Source organism: Lissotriton helveticus, chromosome 2_1, assembly GCF_964261635.1.
Source record: "Lissotriton helveticus chromosome 2_1, aLisHel1.1, whole genome shotgun sequence".
Lineage (NCBI taxonomy): Eukaryota > Metazoa > Chordata > Amphibia > Caudata > Salamandridae > Lissotriton > Lissotriton helveticus.
Window position 1 is genome coordinate 910,275,984 of NC_136059.1, and position 17,805 is coordinate 910,293,788.

Genomic DNA, 17,805 nt, shown 5'->3' on the forward strand with positions numbered 1-17,805 from the left:
TCCAGGCCAATGTTTGTGAAAAATATTACTTTTGTTACTTTTATTTCTAGGAACCAAGTTGAACTGTTACAAGTAAGTACTTTTGTGCAATACTTTCAAATTACTGGCAATTGGTTTGTATAGCATGAAACAATACTGCACATGTGCAAGAAATGCTTTTCAATACTGAAAGAGATACTTTGTTTTCAGAATCACACTTAGCAATGCAGTGAGAGACCAAGGCTATCCTATGGGAAAAATACAGGTGAGTAACATATAGGTGAGTAAGTGGTTTGGGTCAACACTGGGCCAGAGTCTGACCAAGGTAGGTACTACACCACCAGTGGCACGGGCGGCTGGATGCAGAGGTCACTGGGTCCAATGTTATCTATGGAGGCCTGGGGCACCTAGTTGAGGCACCGGTTACAGGTAAGTACCTGCTAGTCAGCGGCACAGGCCCTGGGCGTGAAGATCAGCACTGGAGGGGACACCAAAGAGCACTGAGGCTGCATCACCAGCAGCATGAGGGCTGCTAGGTGCAGGGTGCAGAGGAGATGTTGAGAACCCCGTTGAAACAAATGGAGATCCCTGTCGGGCAAAAGGGCTTCAGGCTTGCTTCCGAAGATTGGCTGAAGGAATCCTATGCCTGGAGAGGTAAGTTGAATAGTGGGGGGATGCCGGGACACAGTTGGTTGTGGCACAACAAGGCTGGGAGGCTGCAGCTGCAGGGGTGTCTTTTGGGGTCGTGTTTTCTCTCCAGGTCCGGTCGCGGTCGGGGGGACCCTTCAGGTTGAGGCCGTCCAGTGCTGGATCTCATCTCAGGATTGCCCACTGCGCCACCTGGACTCAGGCTGTGGGCGTCAGATGTAAAGTGGTGCAAGTGTAGCGGATTCGCCTTGATCTTGAGGCTTAGAGTTGGTTTCTTTGCTGGATAAATCCGAATCCACAGGAAACTATAGTCTTTTTCAAAGACAGCACATGTCCTCCAGGGTTCATGAGGTTGCTGGCTGTGGGCCACGCAATGTTTCTTGGAGCAGGGTCGCTGGAGGAGGAGACAAGCCGATAGGGCTGAGGCCAAGTCAGGTGTCATCTTCTCCACTGCTAACAGCTCTTTGGCCCTTCTTATTCTTAGGTCGTCAAATCTGACAAAGAAGGTTCAGGAAAGCCTTTAAATACTGAATTTAAGGGCATTACTGAGGTCGGGGGCAGTAGCCATTGGCTGCTCTCTACTAGGGTGACCACACCCTTTGGGGTCCCCTTCCCTTCGGGGAGAGGGTCACATCTCTCTTTCTATTGGGCCTAATTTTCCAATTAAAGATGAAACATTTCTAAGATAGGTGTTCACCTCAGCTACCTGTGACCGTAGGTGTATGCCAGACTAAGGTATACACTCCTACTATGCTTACTAATTTTCCCACCTGTCCTGCTGCCAAAAGTGGGACTGCTCAGTCAACACATAACAAGGTGAAAGCCCTTGAGGCTCACTGACAAGTGTTGCTGTTCCTGCCACAGGGGGGGGGTGATGCACCTCCACCCAGGCTTTGTTTCTGACCTCCAAGAACACAAAGGCTCTCACCCCATGAGGTCAGAAACCTCTCTGGTGGTGGCTGGCTGGCAGGGACCAGTCAGCCAATACACTAGGAGTTGGTCATTTTTTAGGGTGCATCTCTAAGATGCCCTCTGAGTGCATTTTTTAATAAATTCAACACTGGCATCAGTGTGGGGTTATTATGCTGAGGAGTTTGATATCAAACTCCTTAGGATTCAGTAAAGCCAACATGGAGCTGTTAAGTTCATAATGACAAACGTCCAGCCCATGTACTCAATATGGCTTCTTTGAACCTACAATGTCTGTGAATGGGCACATACATGGTAGAGGCATATTGCTCATGCAGCTTTGCCCTCACCTGTGGGATTGTGCACCCTGTTTTAGGGCTTTGAGGCCTGCTAGAGGGTGACTTACCTATGCCACAGGCAGTGGTAGGCAGGTAAGGCACACAGGAATGTGTGCCATGTCAACTTTTAAGTTTTTTTCTGCACCAAAACATGCAGGGCCATATGTACAAGGAGTGGCAAAAACTATCGCTAACGTTAGTTAGCTGCAGTTTTCTTACTGCCGTGTACTGCTGAAAATTATCGCCATGTTAACGACGTATTTACAAGCCGTCGCTACATGATGATAGTTTCAGGGATCAGTGGCGAAAACTGCTGCTAACATTAGTGTGATGGCAATAGAAATCCCGGCGTTAGCGGGCGAAAACCAACTAAAGGGCCATTAGTGGCAAAAAAACGCATGTTAGTCAGCTCAACGTGAGGTTTTTTATGCCTCTATTGGAAAAAATAGTCTATCAGTCGACCTCCAATAGAAAATAGGCACACAAAAAAATTAAATGCAGAATGGAGCCGCCAGAGCCAAGTGCAACACACATCAACAACTCCCTCAAGCCACCCAACATCCAGGATGACCAGGATGAGAACCTGGATGCCTCGAAGGACCTGTGCCTGGAGACTGGATGCCTCGCTGGACCTGTGTCTGGAGCCTGGATGCCTCGCAGGACCTGCGTCTGGAGCCTGGATGCCTCGCTGGACCTGCGTTTGGAACCTTTTATGCCTCACTGGACCTGCATCTGGAGCCTGGATGTCTCACTGGACTTGCGTCTGGAGCCTGGATGCCTTGCTGGACCTGCGTCTAGAGCCTGGCTGCCTACTTCCTGTTCCTGGAAGCAGACTTAGGAGAGCAGAAGCAACGAAGACATGGGACCCGGCCTCGAGGTAAGATTTCTCTCATTTAAATAATTACAATACCTGCTCACGCACACACCCCCACGTTCACACCCCATCCAGTGTCCTTTCCGTCATTTCGCAACTCCCTGCTGTCCTGTCTCCCGCAGCATTTTACAATGGCGGCTGCTGTGCGGCCCTCTGCAGAGGGCGTATCACTGGTGTGCTGAAGGTATATATGAAGTTAAGACGCAATACATTCCATTGCATTCCATTACAATGCAAAGTAATATTAAGCATATTACAACAGTAGGGAAGGTGTTGAATAGCGGCGATGTAAATATTACTATTCCCAGTTCATTGAGTGCAACCTTAAAACTAACCCTTGCACCCCAAAGCAAACCCTGAAATCTAAACCCTAAAATTAAACTTTGAGCCCACAAAAACACCCTACAAATCATATTTGACTCAAATGCACACCCCAATTTTCATAATTGACTCCGAAACACACCCCAAATGTCGAATTTTGACCCATAATACACACCAAATTTCTTCTCCGACACCCGAAACCCATACCTGCCCTAAAACTTAAAAATATCCCATTACTGACCTCACAATGCGTTGTAATGGAATGCCATGTAAAGGCACCTGCGTTGTTGTAGTTGCATTGTAAAGGCATTACGATGTAATGCCTGCATTGTAATGGACGTCTCCCGTGCCATAAGCAAGCAATAGGCAAGCCCGTCTGCGTCCGTCTGCCCCTGGTATGCGCTCAGCACCAAGGACCCTTCCTCTCGGACACTCCACCGATACGATGCCAGCACCCTCCTCACCATCAACCTTGGATGCCACGTCGCCTGCCTGGACCAACCTCTGCTCGGGACTGGACATCGTTATCGCCATCACTGATGGCTACTAAATCACCCGCAAGGACCACCCCTCCCGCTAAGGAGCAGGCATTGCCATCACCTACAGAAGCACACTCCAACTGATCACGCACTCTAATTACCCAAATGTGACCATGGAACGCCTCAACTTTCAGATCCAGATCCAGGCCAACCCCAACCCCTTCCTCTGCTGCATCCTCATCTGCAGGCCCCCCGGGCCATGGATCCCCATTCTCTGATACCATTGTAGACCTCATTGCACCCCAGGCTCTCCCATACACCGACAACATCCTACTCGGTGAACTCTACTTCCACCTGAACAACCCCATTGACCAGAATACCACCCCCTCCTGGGGAAGCTCTCCAACATCAGACTCAAGCAGCTAGTCACTGTAGCAAGTCACATAGCAGGACACACGGTCGAGCACGTCTCCTCCGCCAGCGGGAACTTCAACTACAGCCACACCACCGGACTATCCTGGACCGACTGTCGTATACATTCGTCTTCACCATGCCCATCGTGCACCACCGCAATCATCGCCCCCCCTCGCGGCTGGATTAAGGCCACCAAAGAACTTCTCATCAACTCCCTCAGCAACACCACTCGGCCAACCCTTACAGACGATGACACCGCAGCACGCAACCGCCACCGATGGATCTCCAACTGCTCCGACACCCCTGCACCCCTCGAGAATGGACCAGGCAAAACTAGCACCACGTTGCGCCGAATTTGCAAAGTAACACTTGTAGGCATATGTGTGACCTTGTGAAGCCCTGTGCCACATCGTACCTGCATTAGGTAGGATGTACACAAGCTGTGCATTCTCAAGCGACAAGGACTCATAGGAGTGGCACAGTGAAATCCCACAGATTTAATTGCGACAATTGTGGGGACGGCACTGCGTCAGTACCTTACGCCTGTCTAATGCCACGCGTAAGGGTGACATAGTGCCACAAGGATAGGCTGGCCCCATGCATTGCTGGAGTTGCGTCATGCTTGTGACACGACTGCAGCGATGCATGACTTTGGCACAGACAGATGCTTCAGGATTCCAGACGTATATGTCATTACCTGCGTAATGGAAGTCCATCCAGTGAATACAGCGCATCCGTGGTGTCGCAAGAAGAGGGTAGTGAAAAGTGGTACAACTTTGTTTTGTCGCAGCGCTGCAACACTTTTCATGAATGAGGCCCAGGAATGCGCACTATCTTATTGATGGTGCGCATTCCTGCCCTGTAGTTTTGTTGCAGGGCAGCGCAGCAACATTGATTGCAGCGCTGTCCAGCACCAAAACCTGCAGAAATGAGGCCCCAGGTGTTATCTCCAGTCTTAAAAAACAACCTCTAACTGCAGTTAGACAGTTTTTTGGGTCCTCCTACCTTCAAGGATTCCCTTGTACATATAGCAAAGTGGGGTTAGCGGCCGTTTTTGCACGGGAACGCCTCCCTTGCATGTCATTATCGCTAACAGAAGTGGCGATCTTTTCTATTGACGTTTTCACCGGAAAACTACGGCTAACAGAGGTTACTGAGAGCTTGTATATATGGGATGTAAATATCACCATAAAACCGTCGGAAAAGTGCCGTTAAGGTGGCATTAATTCCTTGTACATATGCCCAACAGTATGCAATGGCAGTGTGTATGTGTTAGGTGAGGGGTCTCTGAGGGTGGCACAATACATGCTTAGTCAAAGTGCATCAGAAATCTGGCAAAAGGTTGTGGGGGGAGTCACTGCAAGAGAAACCCAATTTCCTACAATATACTTTTGAAAAATAATTCTCTCACAGCTCTGCTGGGATTAAGGACCCTACCCCAGGTGATGGATTGTCAGAGAATAAGAGCGGTTACTGCAAAAACAACAATGATGGACAGAATGTGGATCAATGTCACACATTCACCCCAGTCAAAAGATCTGGGCCCAAATCCATCGTTTTTCCACTCCACACCACCCTGGGTTAGACAATGGCGATATGCAAATCAGCGCTGACCCTGTGCCCCATGGGAACAGTCCAGTCCGAACTACAAAAGCCATGTCCTTCCCAGAACGGAAACAAGCATCCGAGGACCGGCCCGGTTTCGAGGTAACACCTCTCATCAGCCCGGCTAGCTTGCTTCCAGTGGTGTGGAGTGGAAAAACGATGGATTTGGGCCCAGATCTTTTGACTGGGGTGAATGTGTGACATTGATCCACATTCTGTCCATCATTGTTGTTTTTGCAGTAACCGCTCTAAGTGTACTGGGGATGCTCAGACGTGAGTCCCAGGCACTCCACACCACTGGAAGCAAGCTAGCCGGGCTGATGAGAGGTGTTACCTCGAAACCGGGCCGGTCCTCGGATGCTTGTTTCCGTTCTGGGAAGGACATGGCTTTTGTAGTTCGGACTGGACTGTTCCCATGGGGCACAGGGTCAGCGCTGATTTGCATATCGCCATTGTCTAACCCAGGGTGGTGTGGAGTGGAAAAACGATGGATTTGGGCCCAGATCTTTTGACTGGGGTGAATGTGTGACATTGATCCACATTCTGTCCATCATTGTTGTTTTTGCAGTAACCTGTCAGAGAATAAGAGGCTGTTTATTTCTTCCAATAATCTAGAGTTATCCTTGACATTCCCGCTTCTAGAAGATCATCCCAAGCCTTACTTCTTGTTTATGTTCTACAAGGATAGATTTATACAATTACTTTGCATTAGATACTGCAAGATTATTTCAGTTTTTTGTTTGTAAAGCATCTTTTAATTGTCTAGAGATTAACATATTGGATATTGAAGCACAAATAAAATGGTATAGGAAGTTACCTCTTGCGATGGATAGGAAAAAAAGGCAGCTTGGTTCATTCATTCATTCATTTCATAACTTTATTTCGATTTCACAAGGAAATCATAAAAGTATACATCAATATAAAAACACCAACTACAATAAAACCATAGTACATATTTACATAATTCTGATTTTCATAAACATTCAATAACGGTTTCTAATCACAAGAGCTGATCTAATAAAACTCAGTACAGCATTACAGATGTTTGCAGTTGACAAAGATAATAAATGTTCATATCCTTTTTTATAATAGCACGATCCAAAGAATAATAGTAATGGTCTAATAAAAATATTTCTTGGGACCTTATACAAAGTGCAAAAAAGAATAAGATGCAAGGTGTTTTGCGAAACCTTATTATTACAGGGGCAACAAGGTAACTTCTCACTCCACCCCCCCTGCTTTGGAAAGGCAAAAAGGAAGTGTAGAGTACCAAGGCGAAACCTTGTCAAATAGAAACGCCATTGCGTATTCATAATATATGATAGATAAAAGGGTCGCACTAGTTTGCCCCGTACAGGTAATACATATTCACTGTTCCTTAAGGAACCCAAACTAGAACTATAGGCGTTTTTGATGGTTAACTTAGCATCCTTATTGATCATGCCAGGATTTGTAAACATGTTTCCTAGCCCAATTTTATAAAGGGTATCTCTGACATAGCGAAGCCATGGAATTTCCCTATAGTACTCAAGTTTAAGGCAGTCTTGTATGATATCTTTTGTCAGTTTCAGTTCCTCAGACTGCCAAACCTTAGACCACAATACTAATGGCACTACTTTTATAATGTCACTTGCAAACTGAATACCAACCTCCCCATGACAAAAAATATTTGATGTGCTTGATGGGACAGATAGGAGACGTTTTATAAATTTATTCTCCATAATCTGTAGCTTTTCACAATTTTGTGACCCCCAGACACCAGCACCATAGGTCATAGCAGAGACACATTTAGCCTTATACAAAGTTATTATTTCAGCTATACATCGTTGTCCTAATTTACTAGCAAAGCGAAAAAGAGCTTCAATTGATTGTGTAACCTTTTGAACCCGGGCTACTATCAAAGGTTCCCAGTTCAATTTTTTATTAAAAAGGTTTCCCAGGTAATTGAAGTTGTCAACTTTCTCTATATTTGAGTCCCTCACCATGTACTTGCGGTTTTTAACACTTTTCGGACCACAAGTCATGGCAAAAGATTTAGTAAAATTGACCCCAAGATCTAAGTTAACCATAAACATGTCAAAGGCATTCAGGCACGTCTGCATGCTATTGGGAGTAAGGGTCATTAGGACAGTGTCATCTGCATATGACAACATTGGAATTCTTTTGCCATTTATCTGAGGGAAATCAGCACCAGTTTCTAACAAAAAACGTTCTAGTCCGTTCGTGTAAACCAGAAATAAAAAGGGGGCTAAAATACATCCCTGGCGGACACCTTCAGTAGATAATATAGGTCTAGTTTTCTCTCCCCCAGGGCCATATCTAATTCTCACCGTTGTGGCAGCGTGAAGCCTGCGGAGCAGAGTAACCAAAGGCTCCTCAAACCCCATAGACTCCATCATCCGCCACAATTTACCCCTACATACCGTATCGAAAGCACTGGACAAGTCCATGAATGCCAAATGGATAGAACTATTCTTGGCACCCATGTACTTGCCCATAATCAGTGCTAAGTTTAAACACTGCTCAGTGGTTCCTTTCCCTCTTCTAAAACCATATTGGGATTCTACAATAACCCCCGCTGACTCTGCCCATGTTTCAAGGCGAGCCAATATTACCCTACCCATTAACTTACATGACGCGTCTATTAATGATATTGGCCTATAGCAGCGTGGGTCAGACTTATCACCCTTTTTAAAAATAGGTACCACAACCGCCTCTTTCCAAGAGGTTGGAATGGACCCCAGGATTATTGCCTTGAAAACATTCAAAAGTAATGGGGACCAGACCTCCAAATTATGTTTGAAAAGATCCAAGGGTACTGCATCAGGGCCTGGGGCCTTTAAGGCAGCCCCCTTGGTCAAAGCCAACTTTACCTCTGAAAGCATTAATGAATCACTAAGTGATTTTGCTGATTCTATATTAAAATTATAATCACCCTCACCCGTGGTAGCAATCAACAATATCTCATTTGGGTTAAAAATGTTACTGTAGTGAGCTACCCAGGAGTCTTCAGGTATATGCACTCGAATAGTATTATCTTCCCCTGATTTAAAAAAAAAGGCCTATTTATTATCTCCCAAAAGAGCCTATTATCCCTTAGGTCAACCGCTTTTTCCAAGTCTTCCCAGACTTGGTTATTTTTTATTACTTCATGCAGGAAAGGGTGCAGGTCTTTTTTGCAAACTTTAGCCCAACACCCTTGTTCTTTGTATACCCAATGGGCCCACCCTATTTTGAGGAACAGTTATCTTTCAAGTTTGAATGTAAAGAAATAGCCAGCAAATTATGATCACCAATACACTTATATATTACTTTACATTTTTATGCAAGGACATATTTTATGTCAAATTATTATGAATCCATGCAACACATAATATAAATATCGCCTTTATAAAAAAATCTTAGCAGTCCTGTAAACGTAGTTACTCATTGTAGAACATAAATGCACAGGTACACATTGGTTCCCCGTTTAAAGTTGTAAGTATAGAAATGTTGAGATAAAAAAAATCACATTCAATAAAATATATTGTATTACATGAAGAATAAAGTAGAGAAAATCAGAATAAAAGTAATAAGAAACACACAACTGTTCCCTTTCCTTTCAATATGGGGGTGCAGGCCTTTGTGTCCAAAGGTATCCTTCGACTGCATTCAGGAAGAACTGCTCAGTTTCTGTACAGTACGTTGGCCCTTGCCTGTACTGAATCGCTCTAAAAATGTGAAAGATGCTGTCTTAAGTATGCGAAATACTACTTTTCAGTACTTCGACTACCATCTATAGCGTGACTCCATGGCCTATACGGGTGTTTATTCCCATTGTGGAAGCAGCTTCTTTTAGCTTCTTGAACATTAGACTGCCTGGTACCCAGGACTGTCCTTTAACAAACAGCATGAACCACACATGAATACTGGACATGCATATTTTACCGTTCTAAGAGGACTTCAGCATCAATTAAGAATGTGCAGGCTATATACTTTCTCAGCCAGTGATGCTTCCTCAGAAAATACTATCTAAATTCACCTAAAGGGTACAACCCCAGGCAGCTCTCAACTTTTCTTTACTGAAAAAACATGCAAAACAAATTCATGCATACTGATAACTCTTTCATGGCCTAACTCCCAATTCCCATTGAGAGGAATCAGGTAAAATATTTGACGTATGGTGCTTCTAGGCGTTTTCAAAGTGCTTCTAAACACTGTCCCTACAACATTCCCCTTTCCTCTATCTCCATAAACACAGTCCTGTCAAGTATCAGGCATCCGGTGTGACACTCACGCATTTCAGTGCAGTGTTCCGCATCACCGCACTGAAATGCGTTGTCACGCATTATGCCACTTCCAGAGCGCGCCGTGACTGTGCACCTGCTCTCTGCTCTCGAGAGACGTGCTGCGTTGCTGGGCTGAGTAAACCATAATCAGTGCTCTCAGCCCTGGAGCGGCTGAGAGCGCGGCTACAATGCATCAAGAGACTCTGACTTCCCGGCATCTGCCGTGTAGTCCGTCGCCTAGCAACATCAATGTGGCAATATTCTGGCGCGCGATTTATATAGTCACGGGTGCCAATTAGGGGAGGGGCTGCCCTCGCGCATCTCAGCAGTCCTTGGCTGGCGCGAAGGCGCAAAGGCACGAGGCTCGTTAACCCCGGAGGTATGTAGATAAACGCGCCCCCTCCCCCCTTGTACTGACGAGCCCCTATTGTGATGTGTGATGGCCGTGCTCGCGGCCGTCTCAGGTGAGGTGTAAAGCGCGAGCATCATCACAAAACAGGCCTCGTGGTGGCCATGACGTGTGCATGCAGATGAGGCGACGAGAATGCGAGGAAGATGAGGCTTTTATTAGTGTATGCACATAACAGTTGGCGCCAACTCTGCGCGTGAATCACTTTTTGTGCAAGTGCGAATTTTGCGTAAGTGAAATAAAATCCCACTTTGCATGCACACTCTCGCTATCCTCACTCGAGTGAGGATAGCGAGCGTGTGCATGCAAAGTGGGATTTTATTTCTAAGCTAATCCAGGCTGTGCATATTTGCATACACCATTGAATGATTATTTTTTTTACATATACACATTTATTAGCTCGGTCTCAACCTAGCTCTTAATACTCAGGTGTCCAAGGGAGAGCCGTACAAAGTAGTTGAATTGTATTTCTTTGGCGACCCGCTTGAAAAGTGAGTTAAACAGTACAGAGGCGCTCCCAAAAACCCTATAATTCATTGCCTCTTGAGGCGGATGGTCAGGCCCATTTAGAGACTAAGAAAGGAGATGGTGTGTCAGCGGGAAGTTTTATGCGGTCGTTAATGTGAGAGAGAGAAAAATTCTCCCGTGGGAATTGGAAGATGCGCTTTGTGTCTGGGGCGCTTCTCACCTGCCTGTTGCTCTCCGGCCTCTTGGCCCCTTTGATCTGCCTAGGAGATCTGTCACTGCTCTGGGCACACCCCTGGGCTCATTGAAGTAATTACACCGCATGCCCCCAACGGCGCAGGCCTCAGGCGTTGTGTTGGCTTTTGGCATATCACGGCCTTGTCCACCTGTTGCAAGGACCCTGCCCGCTCACACCGCTGCGTGCACAGGGGCGGCCATTATGTTACTGGTTCCACAGTTACATTGTCCGGCCACACGAAGGTACTGTCACCCTTCCCAGCGCAAAACACCGACCATTTGTTCACGTTTTAAGATTTTGCAGCGGGCCTGACATACTTAAATATAACTTAACATCAAACGCTCTCTAATCATACTAACATGGCCTTTCTATGTATTTTGAATATAGTCAGAACTCATTAATGCAGCCCTAAAAAGCTTGTTAGTGCTTTCTTTAATTTAGCATAGAAGGTAAATTCTGATAAAGGAAAAATACCGATTGCGGGTGAATTTGTTAAACTTTTGTACAACAAGGACGCTAAAATATTGGTCATGGTTGATAGGGTGTTGGTAGTGGAATTTTGTATGTGCCATTAGGATCGATTGAGGAGCTTTACCAAACTTCAGATGGTTTTTAATCTTTAAGCAATAGTAGCAGCTGAGATCCGCTCTTGCGACTCTCAGCCATTAGGTTGGGTGGGGAGTTTTGTTTTCAGCAGAACCCTTATTTATTGGAAAGTCGGAGGAACTTCTGGGTTTTTCTAGTGATGAAATGATGTAATTTAGGGGCATTGTAAAAGAAGGTTATTTCACGTACAGCAAATGTAGGGGCACATGCTTGTCTTTGTTACATCTTCATGTACTTGTCATCTGGGACACATTGAGGAGTTGTTTGTATTGCAAGGTTTCCATGCATGATAAGCGAAATTCATGGAAAAGCACAAAAATACTAGTTACTGCTTAGATTTAATTGCAAAAAAGTGTCACTCGTTTGGTAGTGAATGCCACTTATATGCACACCGATTAACCACCAAAATGTCACACATAAGCAAGCTGTCTGAAAACTTGGCAGCTATGCTGGTCAGGGTGATATAAGAATTAAACACACTTACTGCAGTGTTTGATTGGTTTATTGTCTATCCAGCCATGTGCTGCTTGCTAGAGAGGAATAAGTGTCACTAGTGTAGAGAGCTACCCGGCCTCTGCACAACATTGTAACTACATACATACATGCACGCCTTCACCCTCGGGACGGGCACGCCCCGAGGGATATAATAAAAGCGCGGTAGACCGCTCGGGGTCTTTCCGGCATACCTCCCACTATAGTGTGCGTGTCTTACTCTTGTCCAAATATACTGCGTGCGAGGCCCTGACCTCGCACACCACATTGGCGACGAGGCCGGTACCGCGCCCCGCGTGCCCCGCCTCTGATCGGAGCCGTCCGCTCCCAACCTGCTGCCCTCCGCAGGCTGAAGCTGCCGCTGTCATCCCCAGCCGCGGAGCTCGTCCGCCGGCCTACTGCCTTGGCTCACTGTCGGCTCCCGCCCACGCGACTCCCGCTGCGGAGCGTGTTCAGCCGGCGGGAGCTGTGTCTGCCTTTCATCGTGGTGCCGGTGAGTGAGCTGTCCCTGCGGCCCCGCTGTGACCCCCCCGCGCAGCGCGTGTCATTGCCCGAGGGGCCCGTTCTTCCCCGGCGCGTGGCGCGCGTGTGCGCGCGCTCCATCTTGAGTGCTCAGCCCCGGTGGGGGAGGGGTGAAGAGGGGAGACGCTGCACGTCATCCCCGAGGCTCTGGATGCGTGAAGCCTCCAACGCCCGCTCTGCCCTGCACCCTCGAGCGCCGTCTGTCTCACCTCGGTGCAGTCCTGCTGGGTTGCTGCTCCTGGCCTTCCTGTGAAAAAAAAAAAAGAAAATGAATAATAATCGAACAAAGTGACACTCATGTGCAAGTACATGCAGGATACATAAAGCATTGGGACAACCAACAGGGCCTGATATCCCCATAAGACACCGACTGCTTTCCCAGTGCGCCAGCAGCCTGTCACTGGACACAGAAGGGGTGATTGGACTAATCAAGCACTGGCAAGTGCAACTGCTGTCTCACCACGCGGCACAACTTGCGCAGGGGTGGAGCAATCCATATAGGAGGTTGCAAAAATGTCTAACCCCGCCACGAGTGGCACGCCCTCGGCACTAGCCACAACTGCCCCCACCGCGCCAGCCACGACGGCCGCGGTGCCAGGACCCGCTGGCCTTCCTCCGCGGCAAGACGCGGGTTCCCACGTAATCAGTCATGACCATACCGGGGCGGCCCCCATTCCGCCGTTCAGCGAGACTGCGGACCCTGCAACTGCGGCGCCGCGATGGAAAGCATGGCTAGGACGTCTAAACCTGTACTTTAGAGGAACCCGAGAAACTGATGACACCGTAAAGAGATCACTCCTGATCCTATATGGAGGCCCTGAGATATACGACCTTTTCGAGTCTCTCCCGAACACCGGCGAAGATGATGACTATGATGCGGCGGTGGCCGCACTGAACGCCCATTTTGACCCCCAGGTGAACACCGACTATGAAAAGTTCAAGTTCAAGCGGGCATGGCAGACTGAGACCGAATCTGTGGACATGTACTACGCGAGGCTGCGCCGGCTGGCCAGCAGCTGCCCATTCGCCGACCCGCGTGAGGAAATCAGAGACCAGATCATCGTGGGGTGCAAATCGAAACTGCTCCGAAAGCTCATCCTCAGGCAGCCGGGGATCACTTTAGACGCCATTCTTGTCCTCGCCCGCTCCCACGAACTGTCGGATTCCAGAGCGGACGAAATGGAGCTGGCGCTACGGTCTCCCATAGCCCCGCAGGCCGTGCCCAAAATGGCGCCCATCAAGGAGGAAACCGTTGACGCAATTCAAAGAAGGCCGTCGGGAGGAAGACCTAGGCAGTGGCAACCCAGAGACACACAGTGTGCATACTGTGGTGGAGACCATGCTGCGACCGCTGTATGCAACGCAAAAGGAAAGACATGCTCGAAGTGCGACAGGCTCAATCATTTCGCCGCCGTGTGTCAAGGAGGAAGATACAGACCCAATGCACAGAGGTCGCGAGGCGGATATGGGCCTCGATCGGCGACATCAAGAGTGAGACAGCTATCACTAGAGCCCGAGCACCCGCCTCCTGACACACAAGCTCAAGGCCGGAAGCCGTATTACGAAGATGAGGAGGACGATGAGGTATATGTAGTGTCATATGTCAGCAGGATTGCCACCAGGAAGAGGCCACCTCCCATGTGCACAATATCCGTAGAAGGCTCTGAAATCAGAGCACTCATTGACACGGGCGCTTCCGTGAACGTCATGGACTCCGACCAATATGACCAAATGTCGCCCAAACCCACTCTCAACCCATCGAAAGCCCGAATCTACACCTATGGAGGCACAGAACCCATGCCGCTACGCGGCGTCATCAGCACCACCATCCGCAATGGAGAGTACACGACAGAAGCCAAGTTCCACATAACCGAAGGGAAGAAAGGTACTTTGCTTAGCTGCAACACCGCAGAAGACCTGGGACTGGTCTTCTTCGCCAACCAAGTCCACCAATCACACGCTGATAGCATGCTTGAAGAATTCCCTGCGCTCTTCAGTGGTCTCGGAAAGCTCAAGGGCAAGAAAGTCAAACTGCACATTGACACTTCCGTTCGCCCTGTCGCCCTGCGACATAGGAGAGTACCATTCAACCTCCGCTCTCAGGTGGAAGAAGAGCTGAAGAAGCTCGAAGATCTCGACGTCATTGAGAAGGTATCAGGACCAACTCCATGGGTGTCTCCACTGGTGGTAGCACCCAAACCCAAGCAGCCTGGCGCCATCAGGCTGTGCGTCGACATGAGACTGCCAAACACAGCCGTGAAACGAGAGCGCCACATCACGCCCACCATGGACGACATCGTCGCTGATCTCAATGGGGCTAAGTGGTTCTCCAAGCTCGATCTCAATGCGGGGTACCACCAGTTAGAACTTGAACAGAGCAGTCGGTACATCACGACTTTCTCCACCCATGTCGGACTTAGGAGATACAAAAGACTGAGCTTCGGAGTGTCGTCAGCAGCCGAGGTCTTCCAGAACGCGATTAAGGAAGTTCTGTCCGGGCTAAGTGGGGTCATCAACTTGAGTGACGACATTCTCATCTACTCACACACGCTGGAGGAACACCATGCTCATCTCAGGGCCACCCTGCAAAGACTACAGGAGCACGGGCTAACCCTCCACCGTGAGAAGTGCTCGTTCTACCAGGAAGCTGTAGACTTCTTCGGCTATCGATTCACGCGCGAAGGGCTCCGGGTTGACCCAAAGAAGGCGGAAGCCATCCAGAATGCCAGCACGCCCAGGAACTCTACTGAAGTGAGGAGCTTCCTCGGGATGGCCACGTACTGTGGCCGATTCATACCCAACCTGGCCGATTTGGCCGAGCCCCTCCGCGCGCTCACAAGACAGGATCAAGAATGGGAATGGACGTGTGCTGCGAACCAAGCCTTCCAGGACATCAAGGCAAGCCTCCTGGATAAAGCCACAATGGCCTACTTCCAGCCTCGTAGGAAGACCGAGTTGGTCGTGGACGCCAGCCCGGTAGGACTCGGCGCAGTGCTACTGCAGGAGTATGGCCAGAACGAATGGAAGCCAGTCGCGTATGCGAGCAAGGCCCTCACGGACACTGAGACACGATATGCTCAAATCGAGCGGGAGGCGTTAGCCATCAAGTGGGCCTGCCTCCACTTTCACTTATATCTCTGTGGCCAACCATTCACCGTCGTAACCGACCACAAACCTCTCCTACCCCTGTTTGCTGGGTCCTCCAGGCTTGCCCCCCCGCGGATTGAACGTTGGGCCGTCCAACTACAAGGCTACAATTTCACTCTAGTCTTCCGGCCGGGCGCTCACAATCCAGCAGACTATCTGTCCAGACACCCCGATGTAACCAGAAAAGCCACCCCGCTGGCGGATGGTCGAGTGGTGGAAGAATTTGTCCACATGGTGTCCATGGCCGCTTGCCCAGAGACCCTCACCCTGCAGGAGATCGGAGAAGCCTCCTCTGAAGACGAAACTCTGACCCGAGTCAAGAATGCCCTGGAGAAAGGAAACTGAACTCGATTTCTGGATGGAGCAAGAGGGCTTCGACCGGAAGTCAGCCATGCCAGACAACAGCTGTGGCAGGTCCGACATGAGTTGAGCGTGGGCGATGAAGGCATTATACTGCGAGGACATCTCATTGTGATTCCGACAAGTCTTCAACAACAGACACTTGCGATCGCCCACACAGGACACCAAGGGACCGCCAAGACGAAAGCCCGTCTGCGAAACAAAGTGTGGTTCCCTGCCATGGATCGAATGGTGGACGAAATGGTGCGCTCCTGCCATGCCTGCACCATCACGGGGTCAGATCCTGCTCCGGCCCCAGTCATCACCGAAGAGGCGGCAACCACCCCCTGGACTCAGCTGAGCATAGACTTCAGGAGTTTCCCTGATGGCCGGCACACGCTGGTGGTTGTAGACTCCTTCTCAAAGTTCCCAGTCGTGGAATTGCTATCGTCCACGGCATTCGGACACATCAAGAAAGCGCTGGACCATGTCTTAGCCACAATGGGACTCCCAGAGGAGGTAAAATCGGACAACGGACCCCCATTTCAGGGGCGAGAGTTCCAGGCGTATCTGGAAGGACTCAGGATAAAACACCGGAAAATCACACCGTTGTGGCCGCAAGCAAACGGCGAAGTTGAGAGGCTCATGCGGACCCTCAACAGGGCGCTCCGCATCGCTGTCAACGATGGCGAAGATCCAGAAACAGCACTGGACCAATTCCTGAGTGCCTACCGACAGACTCCGCATAGCACCACGCACTGCGCACCTGCACATGTTCTATTCAAAAGGGCACCAAGAGGCAACATCCCTACGTCCTCCGCATGGACCCCGGAAGAGAGGGACAGCGCCGCCATCCAGTCGAGGAGGACTGTCACCAACCAGAAAGCAAGTGAGAAGAGACATGCAAGACATCGGGGACTGCAGGAAGGGGACACCGTGGTGGTGCATGATCGGCACCCCGGTTGGAAATTCAGAACCCCGTTTGAACCGGAAAGATGGATCGTTGAAAATGTTCAAGGAACAATGGTGACAGCCCGTCTTGGCCAGCAGACGGTCACCCGCAATGTGTCCTGCTTCAAAAGAGTGGGGACACCGAACGGTGATCTCAGAGACGTGGACGAAATCATTGATGCCGGCTCTGGCGGTCTGGATGATGTAAGAACAGGGGACCAAAACTCAGTGCCTCTCCAGAACCAGGACCAGCCACGGGAAGATAGACGACAACTTGTCAGGCCCCAAAGTGAGTCACCCGGGCATAACTCTTCCGCCCGAGATGAAGAAACAGCCCCGGCCGGGGCTGTTGGATCTCCTGTCCGGCAACACCACCGATATCACCTGCGGCCCAACCCTGGGCCAAGCCAAAGATTCCGAGACTTTGTGTGCACGTCCCCGTAGCCAGGTGTGCGGGCAACCTGAAGCATGAACTAAATTGAAGGAGGGATGTAGAGAGCCACCCGGCCTCTGCACAACATTGTAACTACATACATACATGCACGCCTTCACCCTCGGGACGGGCACGCCCCGAGGGATATAATAAAAGCGCGGTAGACCGCTCGGGGTCTTTCCGGCATACCTCCCACTATAGTGTGCGTGTCTTACTCTGGTCCAAATATACTGCGTGCGAGGCCCTGACCTCGCACACCACAACTAGTACCTTCTCCAATCCTTATTTAATTTGCTTTTAGCGCGTCATGCTCGTGAGCATAAGTAAACTGGGCACTAGGTTATAGTGCCCTTCCGTTTCTGGTGTTT

The 17,805-nt window shown here is 49.2% G+C and overlaps 1 protein-coding gene across 1 annotated transcript in view; it reads left to right on the forward strand.

Moving 5' to 3' along the window:
* The window catches only part of SHC3 (SHC adaptor protein 3), a 430,233-nt gene that overhangs the window by 381,568 nt on the left and 30,860 nt on the right, over positions 1-17,805 (forward strand). The window lies entirely within an intron of this gene.